This window comes from Canis lupus, chromosome 7, assembly GCF_048164855.1.
Source record: "Canis lupus baileyi chromosome 7, mCanLup2.hap1, whole genome shotgun sequence".
NCBI lineage: Eukaryota > Metazoa > Chordata > Mammalia > Carnivora > Canidae > Canis > Canis lupus.
This window is the reverse complement of record NC_132844.1, coordinates 8406203-8419844: the sequence shown is the minus strand read 5'-3', so window position 1 is coordinate 8419844 and position 13642 is coordinate 8406203. Positions and strand designations below refer to the sequence as shown.

The following is a 13642-nucleotide window of genomic DNA, read 5'->3' as shown; positions in this document are numbered from 1 at the left end:
TCCCCCTTTTCTACCCTGTTCCCCAGACCTCATGGTCCTCTCCCCAGAGGCAGGCGTGTCATCCCTTCCCTGTGATCAAAGCACATACAAATATGTGTGTGTCCCTGTGATCACCACACCAACAGCATGGCACTGCACACCTGCTCCCATCTGTCCGGCCATGGCTTTCCGTCACTGCAGGTCCATACCACAACCGACTCAACCTGGACCTTGCTGAAGGACACTCGGCTTGTCCTTTCCATCTTCTGCAACTTAACCATGTTGCGATGACTGCACCTATACAAATGTCCCCTCACCTATGGGGCAGTCTACTTCTACACCCCACACAGCATCCCAACAATGGGAAGATACCTCATTTATTTAGACAACCTGCTGCTAAAAATCAGTTAGGTGATTTTGCGTCACAAACAGGCCTGTAATGAACATCCTTTTATATAGAGCTGTTAGCATAATGTCTTGCAAAGAAATTGCTAGGTCAAAATGTATTTGAATTTTAAATTTTCATCAGTATTGTCAATTTTCCCTCCAAAGCAGTTGCACCAACCTACGTGTCTCCCAACTGTGTCTGAACGCCTCTTTCCCTGCTGCCTCCCGTATACTGTTTATTATTTTAAAAATTCTGATCCGTGACAATCTAATAGGCAAAAAATATTATCTTGCTGTTGTTTTAGTTAGCATTTATTTAATCATTCATGTGCTCAGCCATTTTTCTTTGTTTATAAATCATTTGGATTTCTTTTGTCTGCTTCTAGCTGTCCTTGCTCATTTTTCTATAGAGTTGCAGATCCTTTTCTTACTGAGTTATAAAACTTTTTAAAAGAGACATTCAGTAAATTAGCTCTCTGCCTCTGAGATTATATATATATATATATATATATATATATATATATATATATATAAAATATTTTTCTAAGTCTTATTTGTATTTTGACTTTCTTTTTGGTAATCTTTGCTCTGCAGAAATTTAAATTATTTATGTAGTCAAACTTACTAGTCTTTTCTTTTATGGCTTCCAGGTTTTGTATCTCTGCCTCAGATAGTCTGGTCCCATTGTGAGATTATTAAATTTTAAAATTTTTTCATGTTTCAAAAAAATTCTTTCATGTTTATTTCCAACACTCTTACCATTTTATTTTCTCACACCTAAGTTTATGATCCATCTGGAAGGTATTTTGGTACAAGGAGTAAGAAGTCAGCAATACACTTTTTTAACAGAATGGCTTGTTATTCAACACGAGACCATTTCTTGAATAATCCATCTTTCCTTATTGTCTTGAAGCAAATTTTGATAGGAGCTGCTATAGTTTCAAAACAGCATCAACAGTGGGCCTAGGACTTGAAGCAGCACCTGCTGCAGCAGGGGGCATGGCTCTGAACTGGAAGCCACCCTTCTAGGCAGGGTGCGTTCATGCTTAGCACTCTTTCTTCTGAAGAAGAGATGCCTCTGGGTGCCCAATGCTCCCTTTACTGGGGCCAGGGGTGGAGGGGGCTCCTCACCACCAGCCTAAGGTGGCTCCAGGCACTCTATGACTGCCAGAAATCAAACTCTTTATGAAAACATCATTTCAAAAATGAGCACAGTGAAGGACATAGAAATAGCAATATATACAACTTCATTCACAATTCTGAAGCAAAATCTTGGAATTTCCAAGGGGGATCATAAGCAGAGGTGCAGCCAGATAATACTAAAAGGTGCCCTAGGTGGAGAGCTAGAGACCTGGCCTCTTGTTCCAGCACTGGGGCAGTTGACAAGTCTTCTCCCCTCCTCTGTGCCTTCCTCTTTCTCATTTATAAAATATGGAGATCATGCTAGAAAAACCCAAGTTTCCTTCAACAGTAGCATTTAGGTTTGCAGAACTCCCTTGGAGCCTCTTTCCAAGGTTCTTTTCTTTTCTTTTCTTTTCTGTTTTCTTTCCTCTAAAGTAATCTGTACACTCAACGTGGGGCTTGAACTCACAACCCCAAAATCAAGAGCCACATGCTCCACCAAGCGAGCCAGCCAGGTGTCTGCACCAACAACAACGAGATTCCCCTGAGCCCACATGCTTATTCACGGGTTCCTTGACTTCACTTTGCCCTGGAGGCCACAGATCACAGCCCTGGCATGAAGTTTCTCCTTTATGTTATTATTCAAAAGCCTTTTCAAAATGTCTCATGAAATTAGCCATCTTCCACCTTCCAGGCTGGAAAGAAACAATAAATTAAGGTGACCACTCCAATCTTCACAAGCTTCTCTTTTTAGCCAAAAGGCTATATAACCAAGAGACTCAAGCATGAGTGCTCCCTGGAGATCATGTGACTCTTGGGAAAAAGGAAATGCTAGGTCCATCTCAGTAAGGAAAAGAGGCCACTTCTGGGGGACATTGGAAGCAGGCTGTGTGACCCAGCAAAGATTTCAGAATGTAGAGAATCCAGATTACAGTTGTTTCCATCCTGAAGCAACCAAACCCGGAAGTTCTCAAAGCAGTCATTTCACAAGAGGTTTTGGAGATATAGAGTGTGGGAAAGATTGTCGCTTTTTGTTTTTAATAATTAGGATTGTTTTGCATTTGTGTCCAGAAATGCACATTTAACACACAAGAAGCCTGGAGCCTTTCTTTCACAAGCCTAGCTAAGAGTTTATTTCAACAGTGAGCTGCGCAGTTAGAGATGGGATTACAGAGGAGGGGTAGATATTTTTAAATACTATGAATTTTGATGTGTGAGCTTCAGAGCAAGTGAGAATTCTCTTTAGACATATTCTTTAAGACTTTATATATTTTCTATTGAGGTATAATTGATATACAACCTTAGTAGGATGTTCCGTTCTTAGGATAGAGAATAAAAGAAAACAAAATGAAAAGAATCAGGGTAGGCCTACAGGCCTTGGTATTAATAACCTGATGGCATATTCTGATAGCCCGAGAAGCTTCCGGTTACCACATTTGTGGATATAACAATTCAGCGCTCAAAGACTTAATTGCTATTCACTCATATTGCACAGAACAAAAGGCCTGGGAGAGCTCATTTCCAAGGCCAGCAGTGTTTCCCTCAGGGGAGGAGATGGCATGAAGGAGACTCAGCATGAATGGAAACTTTCACTTTTTACTTTACTTTCAGGCGTCTTATTTTTTTCGAACAGATATTTATTCCCTTTAATATTTCAAAAAAAAACTTATTTATTTATTTATTTATTTATTTATTTATTTAGATTTTATTTATTTATTCATGAGAGACACACAGAGAGAGGCAAAGACACAGGCAGAGGGAGAAGCAGGTTCCCTACAGGGAGCCCAAGGGGTACTTGATCCCAGGACTCTGGGGTCCTGACCTGAGCCAAAGGCAGGTGCTCAACCACCGAGTCCCTTGAAAAACCATTTGGAAAGTGCTCATTGAGTCATTTGCCTCCATGAAACAAATGGAGATTCAGGAACACCGTGTTGGTAAGGACGGTTGGGCCAGTTCAAGAAGCTTCTGGTGTCTGCTGAAAGCCACCCCTGTGCATTTGTGCCCTCTGCACCTCTCTCCTCCTCCCCAGAGATGATTCATGAAGGGAATGCCTTTGCCCACCCGTCCTTGGGGCTGAAGTGGGAGTGGGAGGCCGGAAGGGCCTTGTGGATGGTGGGCCTGGTGGGCTGGACAGGGAGCCCCAGGGGTGAGGGAGCCAACCGGGTCAAGCGAGGTCAGAGCTGGAGACACCGCACCTTTGCTGGGATTCTCCACTTCTGTCTTAGACCAGATTCTGGAGAGGGAAACACTCTCAAGGCAGAAAACCATACCTAGTAGAGCGAGGCAGGTCCCAAGCACAGTGACCTGCCAGGGGGGCCCTGGGAACTGACTCTGGGAGGGTGAGGAGCCACCTGGCTGGCGGAGAGCTGGGCAAGCAGGAGGGCTGCCCCCACCAGGAGGCCTGAGAAGCTCAGGGCGCAGCAGGTCTCCAGCCAAGAAGGAGAAATAACGAGAAGGTTTCCAGAAGGGCCCTCGCACACAGAGCATAGAGAGAGGCTCAAGGTGAAGGGAACAAGATAAATCCGACTCCGGTGACTGGGAGACTGAGCAGTATTCTCAGGAGCCCTGCTGCTTGGCTAATGGGTGTTGGGGGTGTTTTGTTTTGTTTTGTTTTGCTTTTCAGTTCATTAAATCTCTTTGCAAAACTGTGCTAAAGTGTGCTAGTCAGGCAATTTTTCACTTCCTTGGGGGATGGGGTAGTAGAGGGGAGTGGGATTTAGGTACTTTAAGTCTTGTATCAGGGACGCCTGGGCGTCTCAGTGGTTGAGCATCTGCCTTTGGCTCAGGGTGTGAGATCAAATCTTGGGATTGAGTCTTGGGATTGGGTCTTGGGATCGAGTTCCACATCAGGCTCCCTTCATGGAGCCTGCTTCTCCCTCTGCCTTTCTCTGTGTCTCTCATGGATAAATAAATAAAATCTTTAAAAAAAAAATTCCTGTATCATTACCTAGTGCCTTTCTTCCCTTCCCCCAAATAAAAATGACATCCCCTTTGGACATGTTCAGGGGGTACATTTTGTACATACAAAGACACACTGAATTCTCCTCTGAGTTAGACTTTCCAACATTTCTGCTGCCTTGACAACCCTGCTTCTTGACTGAATCCATCTCCAGCTCCTTTCTGCTGCTTCTATCAGCTTCAGCCTCAAATCTCATCTTCAAATATTGAGCCTGGATATTTTAGAGAACTCTCTGTAACTTGATACCCAATCCCTCAGTGTCATTTGGAAACTTGAATCTGAGGTTACAACACCTCTACCTCAACAATCAGCTGGGAAACAAAGACCGGAGCAGTGAGCTCACAGCTGTTGACCTCATCAGTGTCATCAAATTGATGACACCCACCCTTTGACATGGGTTTAGGTGGCCTGTGGATTTTTAGACTTTCTCTGATGTAAATTCATGAAGTCCTTCCATAAAACCTACCTCTGATTTCTGCTGCTTATAGGAGAAAAGCAAAAGTTGAACTTGTGTTTCATCTCTCACAAACTCCCACACAACTCTTATGAGTCTGCAGGATCCTGAGTACCAACACCCTAACCAGATGGACTACCCTACCAAGGGATGATGGGAGGTGAAAGACCGAATAGTTGCTGCTTAGACCTTTCCAATTCTACCAAATTCCTAATCCCGTGTCTGCTGTCTCAATCTGCTCCACCCCATAGGAGCAACAATTAAACCATAGGCAGACTTGAACCTTAATCTAAAAACATCAGAATCAGCTTCAGTTCCCCAAACCAGCCTCATTGTAGCATCTTATCCTGGACAAATAGATGACAAAGATTTACTTACTTGCTTGCTTATCTATTTACTGCAACTCTCTCAGGAAAGTTGAGTCGATTAAAAAGTAAAAGTTACCAGATGGTAGAGATCTTAGATCTGTGCTTTGAGGAGGTAATAAGCCTTTTGAACAAACTGCACAATAAAAGACAAGGGGAAAATTCAAGGGGACTTTTGTACAGATTCTTTCTTATCATTTCATGATATGGTTTTCACATCAGATATTTAACAGCCCATCAATCTGATTATGGTACAATTAGTCCCAGTTCCAAACCTGATTAGCCACTCTGGTCCTGTTTCTTACAAAGATTAATTTTAGATTTTTCTCAATTAAGATGAAATGTCAACCAAAATGTAGTACATGAAAAGTGTTATTAACATTATCATAATAACAACTTATGCTCCCTCCGCTTTAAAGCATAGAACACATTTGCACAATGAGTGGTAGAAACCCTTCTCTTCTCAATTTTGAAGAAAAACACAAGACGCTGGAACCAAATACGAATGAAATATTCTGCCGAGAGCTTTTTGCAAATGTTGCTCTAATTCGTGCAAAATCATATTTATCTATCTCCATTTGGTGAAGTTTACCTGGTTCATGCCCACACAGTTGACAAAGATGATGTATTAAACTCCTGTAAGAAATTATAACTTTGGAAACACCCATTGGATTCCACGCTCTTCTGTTTGCACAGCCAAGCGCCCTTTATGAATTAACAATGAGATTTTACAGAACTGATTTTCCTTGGGAATTACAGGAGATATTCTATTTTTAACCAGAAGCTTAAAAAGTATGATGAGATCACTGCTTTACAGTAAGTCTGCATACGACCTCAGGAAAAGTTGTCATCAAGGGAACCAATGAAATAGCAAAGATGAGGAGCTGATGGAGGAAATCATGGCTAAGCTTCTTGACAGACAAAAGTTGCTGTTACTCCTCTTTGCCATGAAAGTCTGTGTCTGTATGATGGCTTCAGAAGAGAGAAGAAATGAGAAACTCAGCTTCTACATGATCAGCCAGGGACTAGAGAAAATCCCCAGTCACTGGCACAGAAGCTCACCTTAGCATTTATATTCTGAACCAGTTCTAGGAATGAAATCTCAAAGGCAAAGCTGGCAGTTTTATCTGATGGAAAAATGAATTAGAAACATGTTCAATTTACATTTTTGGAAATGAAGAAAAGCATCAAGAAAAAGATTAAAACCATTTTTTACACAAAAATCCAGGAGCCTAGAAATAATAACTGCTAATATTTGGGGTGTTTACCCAATATTTTTGAAAAAGAGAACTAGAACCGTGTGTGTGCATGACAGAGTGGGGGGGGCGGTGGAGTGTAATCTTCTTTAAACAATATTAGGGGGACGCCTGGGTGGCTCAGCAGTTGAGCATCTGCCTTTTGCTCAGGGCGTGATCCCCGGGTCCTGGGATCAAATCCTACATTGGGCTTCCTGCATGGAGCCTGCTTCTCCCTCTGCCTGTGTCTCTGCCTTTCTCTCTGTGTGTCTCTCATGAATAAATAAAATAAAATAAAATAAAATAAAATAAAATAAAATAAAATAAAATAAAACAATATTAGGATCTACCAGATATGAGTGTACAATTGAAGGGCTATCCCTACAGGACCAGCTGGAAGAGTCTGTTCCTTCTCTCTAACACTGATGGATGCCAGCAACCATCATGATGCTACAGGTGTAAAGATGGCCTCTACTTTTCTCTTCACAGCACAAGGCTGGTAAGATGAAGTGATTGCAAGAGTTCATCTCCAGAGGTGGAACTTCAAAGTGTGTGGAGCCCATTATCTCACAATAGAGAATCACCAGGTTTGTTATGTTCCATTGAGCCAATCCCACCTTTAAAAAGAATGGCAAGGTCTAGCCCTAAAGGGATGTGACGGTTCCCTTTGGGAACCTCTGCCACTGATGCAGGAGGAAATGGCCACACAGGGGAAAGCCTTCCTGTCTCTACTGCTAGTAGAGACCATGAATGGGAGAGAAAGGAGAACTAGACTGAGCACTGCTCACCAGGCACTGAGCCAGCCATGCTATCAACAAACATTCCCTTCAGCCCTCCAGCAATGGTATTTATTTTACTATTAATGAAACGGAGGTTCAGGGCCTAAAGTCACCAGCTAACAAGTGGCAGAGCCAAGATTTAAATCCAGATCTCTCGGGGCACCTGGGTGGCCCAGCGGTTGAACAACTGCCTTCAGCTCAGGTTGTGATCCCAGGGTCCTGGGATCAAGTCCCGCATCAGGCTTCCCACAGAGAGCCTGCTTCTCCCTCTGCCTGTGTCTCTGTCTCTCTCTCTCTTTGTGTCTCTCATGAATAAATAAATAAAATCTTAAAAAAAAAATAAATCCAGATCTCTTCATCACCGACCCTCCCCATTACTCAAAGTTCTACATCACCAGAACCAGCTCTGTCTCCTTAGTGACACACAGGATGAAAAGGTCACTCTAAGTGCCTGCAGAGCCTCAGAATCCAACATCTCATCTATCTGTTCATTCAATATCTACTAAGCACCTACGACGTGCCAGGCACTATTCTAGATGTTGGTGATATAACAGTGAACAAAAACAAAGCCCTTGTATTCGAGAATAAAGAAATTACCTATACGTGTGTATTTGTGTGTGTCTGTGTGCTTTTGGATGAATGGATAGATGATAGATAGATGATAGATAGATAGACAGACTATGTCAGTACTGATAAGAAAGAGTAAAGCATACGGGGGCAGAGAGTGACCAGAGTGGTGTTATTCATTAGTTTTCTGTGGTTGCCATAACAAGTTATCACAAACCTGATGGCTTAAAATAACAGAAACTTGTTCTCTCAGTCTGGAGGCCAGAGGCCAAAATCAACATTATTAGGAGGGCCTGCCTCCTCCAGCAACTGTCGGGGACATTCCCTTGCCTGTCTCTTCACCTCCTGGCAGCTGCCGGCATTCCACGTGGCTGCATCACACTAACCTCTGCCTACGTCTGCATGTGACCTACGTCCTCTCCTGTCTGTCCCGACTCTTCCTCTGACTTTCTCTCATAAGGACACTTGTCATTAGATTTAGGAGCCACCCAAATAATCCAGGATGATATCCTCGTCTCAAAAATCCTTAACTTTGTTGCATCTGCTAGGACCCATTTTTCCAAATAAGTTCACATTCACAGGTTCTGGGGACCAGAATGGAGACAGATACAACCTGAGGAGAGGCTACTCTTCAACCCACTATGGGTTGCTGTTACTATTTCTCGTGATGTGGTCTGGAAAGTCTCCCTATTAAAAGGACACGGGAGCAGGGACCCGAATAAGATGAGGAGCATATGGAGATACCTGGGCAAGTGGCCAGAGGGAGGAACAAGTCCGGGGGCCCTGGGTTGAGTGTGCCCTTGGCACCTCTGAGCCACAGTGAAGAAAAGGTTGTGTGGCTGGAGAAGCATGAACCTGGGGAGTGTGACGTGAGAAGAAATACATCGTGGTGAACGACCTGTTGCCCTGTCTGATGGCATAAGGTCTGTTGATAATAAGCTGTTTCCATTGTGTGGCCTACGGGAAGCCAACAGATCTAACACTTGGTGACACGACACATACAAGAACTATACGCTGCCAAGTTTCTTCAAGTATTTCATGAACTCCAGCAGAGTAAACTTTATCATCAAAAGGTTCATTCCATGGGATCCCTGGGTGGCGCAGCGGTTTGGCGCCTGCCTTTGGCCCAGGGCGCGATCCTGGAGACCCGGGATCGAATCCCACGTCGGGCTCCCGGTGCATGGAGCCTGCTTCTCCCTCTGCCTGTGTCTCTGCGCCTCTCTCTCTCTCTCTCTCTCTGTGACTATCATAAATAAATAAAAATTTAAAAAAAAAAAAAAAAAAAGACTTTAAAAAAAAAAAAAAAAAAAAAAAAAAAAAGGTTCATTCCAGCCTACCAACTATATCCCGGCTATTTTGCAAATTGACACCTCTGAAAGAGTTTCCCTGGCCCCATCCCCATCTGGGCTACATAACCCCCTCTTGTGTTTCCCTAGAACCCCGTGCACGGCTGTCCCGCACTCATCGTGATGTGCTGTGATGAGTCGCCACCAACCCCATCAGGCTGGGGTGTCTTCCAGTCCAATCTCCACACTTCTTGAGGGCAGAAAATAATTCATCTTCATATTCCCCACACATACACAGTGTCTGGCCTGCGACCACCAAGCAATTAATGCACGTCAGAAGGAACTGGATGAATGAGCCAATAGAGAGAAGATCTCATTTCTCCATTCTTGGAATACCCCCAATCACAACTCCGAAGAAACTTTTAGCCTTGGAGGGTTTAAGTTAACCTGAGCGTCAATAGACCTCAGAATACATTTAATCTTCAAACCTAAAGATTAGTAAAATAAGAGACAGAGCTTTGCTTCCTGTTATTACCATTAGTGCATTTAGAGGTGGGAGACCTTGGTTGTGGTTCATCTTTGCTGATAACTGTGGGACCACAAGGCAAATGTCTTCTCATCTTTCAGATAGAAGCCACCCCATGAGCATGAGCCCTGTGGGCCATGGGGCTTCCTCGGATAAGAGGAGGCTGGACCTGAGAGACCATAAGGCCCTTTCTCATTCCAAGAGCTCGGGGCCTCCTGCGAAGTCCTTAAAATACTTCAGAGCATTGTAATTACTCATTTAAATTCAAAACTCGCTCTTGTCTGTGTTCTCAGCCAGCTGTTGTCAACAATCCAGGCCCTTTTCGTGACAACCCACCTGAGCCTGAGAACTTCTTTCTCTGTGATTCTCACTGTGTCATTAACTTCTATGGTTCTAAGCTAAAGCCTATTTATCAAACTTTTCTGCTGAAATACCCCCAAAAGCAGAAGAGAATAAATGACTTACTATTACAAGAAAACCTGGGAGCAGTTCTAGGGACTGCTTTCCAGAGGCTAAAAAAAAATTATTTAAATTTTCTTTAGATTTTTTTTTATTATTATTTATGAGAGAGAGAGAAAGTGAGAGAGAGAAACAGAGGGAGAGGGAGAAATAAACTGGTTCGATCCCAGGACCCTGGGACCATCACCTGAGTCAAAGCCTTCACCAACTGAGCCGCCCAGGGCGGGGCTCCTAATTAATTTTTTTTTAATTTTTACTTTTTTTTTTAGATAGGTATTTTTAAATCTGCATTGAGTATCTAAAAATTCATATGAATTTTGTCCTCTATTATGTATCTGCTTGTTTAATGTTTTTCTTCCCCAACATCTCTGAGGGAAATCACTGCTCAATGCTTATTCTGGGTTGGAGGTACTAGGTGGCCCAGCACCCTGGAGCCCTGAGAGAGGCATTCCCCGGTGTGAGGAGTGAGCTGGACTTATGTCTTCCCTGACAGAAATAATGCTGCAGGAGCATCTACAGGCAGAAAAAGCTGAGAGGGTGACCAAGGCCCGATTTGTCCTCTGTTCCCTTGCCTCCACCGGGACCTACCCCTCCTCCCCCGTTCCTCATTGCTCTGGTAAACTGAAACGGGGTGGGACTTTGGCAAAGCCTGACTGAACATTAGAGAGAGTAAAAGGGAAATAAATGAGGAGAACAAGAAGTTCAGACGGGCTTGGGAGGCGCTGGGCCCATCTGCCCACAGCCGGCTCCCTCCCAGGCCTTGGGCTGCCCATTCTCAGCGGTGCTCTGAGGTCGCCTCAGTCAGACCTTCTCCTCACTGGCTCTGTCTTCTCATCTTTCAGATAGAAGCCACCCCATGAGCATCAGCTGCTCGGTCCAAGCAGGCCCGGCCTTGCAGCCTTGTGGCTGCCACTTCCTCACCAGGCTGCCTGCAGGGGGGCCGCCTTCTGATCTGCCAAGAGGCACCTTACAGTGTGGGCTGACCCTTTCTTTACAGACTGTCTTTCAAGAATTGGGGAGCTTCTAGAAAAAAGATACCTCCCGTGGATACACATCACCTCCCACCACAGAAGCTTGCTCTCTCTCTCTCTCTCTCTCTCTTAGTCTCTCAGGAAGCAGCCCTTTGGGCAGGCTGGGTTTCTGCCCCCACTGTCCCCTGCAGTCCCCTGCAGGCTTGGAGAAGGTCCCAGAAGACAATGGAGGCATGGGGTGGGGTGGGGGTGGGGGTCAGGGAGCTTCCCAGGTGGCTCTGAAATCCCCCCCACAAGGCCAGGTGTCTTGTCTGGTCACCTGCAGCAGACCTTGTTCTAGGCAAACCTGGACCAGCACTGGACGGCCCGTGGGTTTTCCCTCATTGTTATGAAACCCACTATCTCAGAAATGAAGTCTCTTTTTGCCCAGTTGTTTTTAGTCCTGCCCTAAAGCAAGCTTGCTTTGATTTCTTTCGCTTCTCACAACGTTGGCAGAAAATGCTTTTCTCGTTTGCCTCTTCTCTGAAGACTTTTATACTCTCCTGTTCCCCTTACATTTTTTTTTCTTCCTAGAATCTTCTTATCTCTTGCCACCACCACCCCCACCACCCCCCACCCCCCCGCCGCAATGCCTCCTCCAAGGGAAGAAAGCCAACTTTTCACTTTTGAGCATTAACCAAGCATCTCAGGGTCACCAATGGGCCTCCTTGGGGAGGTGCTCACTCCTTTGGGTGTGGAGGCCACAGGCTGTTTCCTGGGTAAAGATGACAGGTTTCTGGAGAAAGCCTTGAGGCCCTAGAAGTTCTTTCTAGACAGATCCCGCCCACTGTGGCCACAGATATCAGAAGTAATTTCTTCAGCATTGATCTACATAAGACTGTCAAATGCCATTTAGGATTACAAATGAAGAACGTTCCCTATACCTTACCAAACACACACCTTAAAAATGGCAAAGAGTTAATTTAGAAGTTTCTGTGACAATTTTGCCAACCATCTATGATCACAATTTATTACCACAGGTTGTGGGGTAAGTGTCCAGGATACACCACTGTGGAATAAAAATTATTTTGCACAGAAGGCAGTTGAGTTCTCGAACTCTCTTATCCGCCTAAAAGCAGAGCATCCTCAAAGAGTTCAAAAAAATTCAGCTATCATGAATCCACTGCCCAGGGCCACGGGAGGTGAGAAGTCTCCACACCACACCTAAACAGACTTGTCACAAAGCTCTCATATCAATGTGAGCCTGAGGGCTCATTCATGTCTCCAGAAGGTTCTTTATTCTCCTAGAAGTGTCCTCCCCCCTTCCCTTCCCCATTAAGATGTTATGAAACCTCAAATTTTAACCACCCCTTTGAGTCACATTTTTCTGTGAACCCCTGTATGTACGTTAATACAAATGCATGATTAAATTTTGTCTCATCTCTTGCTCATTGTGTCAGTTTAATCCACAGAACTAAGAACTAAACCTAAGAAGGAACCCTAAGAGTTTAGAGGAAAAGCTTTTTCTTTCTTGGAGCAAGGGTCTAAGATAGATTAAGAGGAGAGAACATGCTAACACCTACCTACTCTAAGATGATTAAATACTTTGCAAAGCATAAACAAGTGGAAAGTTGAAAGATGACTTGGTGTCTTTAAAATGTAAACTTTATACAAATCATGAAAATCAATGTTTTTATACTGCCCTTCAAGCTATTCCTGATACGTTACATTTTACATAATACCCCCATTAAGCTTGGCTTCTTGTTTGGAAAGCAGAACACGATAAAAAGGTTTGATTAAGGGGAGGGGGGGTAAAGCCTAGACAATGAAAATCCAGGATCTGAAAAGACTGTACAGTGTGCATTCAGAGGAGGTGCAGCCCTGTTACTTCCCACTGACAGATTATACAAATTATTGTTTAATCTGCTAATACACATGCTATTCCTTTTGATAATCATATTAATTTTGTTAAGACTTAAACTAATTGTTACTAAAAATGTACAAAAGCTTCAGACAACAAGCAAAAGGAATGAACCAAACATTTGGTTGAATCTCAACAATTCAGCAGATAGTTACTGGAAAACCTAAGTGCCCAAATTTTATTATTTATTTATTTATTTAGATTTTATCTATTTATTCATGAGAGACACAGAGAGAGAGGCAGAGACACAGGCGGAGGGAGAAGCAGGCTCCATGCAGGGAGCCCGACGTGGGACTCGATCCCAGAACTCCAGGATCACATCCTGGGCTGAAGACAGGCGCTAAACCCCTGAGCCACCCGGGCTGCCCAGTGCCCAAATTTTACATGAAACATTCCTCTCTTCTCGTAAAGTTTAAGACAAACTACAATAAAAAATATATATAATCCTTAGGAATCCATTTGCTGCAATAAAACTCTGTAAGGAAGAAAGCAGGAGAATGGTGAATTCAGGATGAAGGTGATCATGAGTTGAGAGGTGGCAGGGGATGACATGGGAGTGAGGAAACCATATGGTTAAATGGAAATTATTAGAAAGGTCTTAGCTTTTGCTCAGGATGGTGGCTTCACAGTCACTTATTGCAGTATTTGACATG

At 43.8% G+C, this 13642-nt stretch overlaps 1 long non-coding RNA gene across 1 annotated transcript; it reads right to left on the bottom strand.

Annotated features, from left to right (window-relative positions):
- Positions 1 to 5534: 5534 nt before the first annotated feature.
- On the bottom strand, positions 5535 to 7044 carry LOC140636225 (uncharacterized). The gene is made up of 3 exons (XR_012033520.1): positions 6852 to 7044; positions 6329 to 6393; positions 5535 to 6238 (listed from the first exon to the last, which is right to left on the bottom strand). It is a non-coding gene; the product is annotated as an uncharacterized lncRNA (long non-coding RNA).
- Positions 7045 to 13642: the final 6598 nt, after the last annotated feature.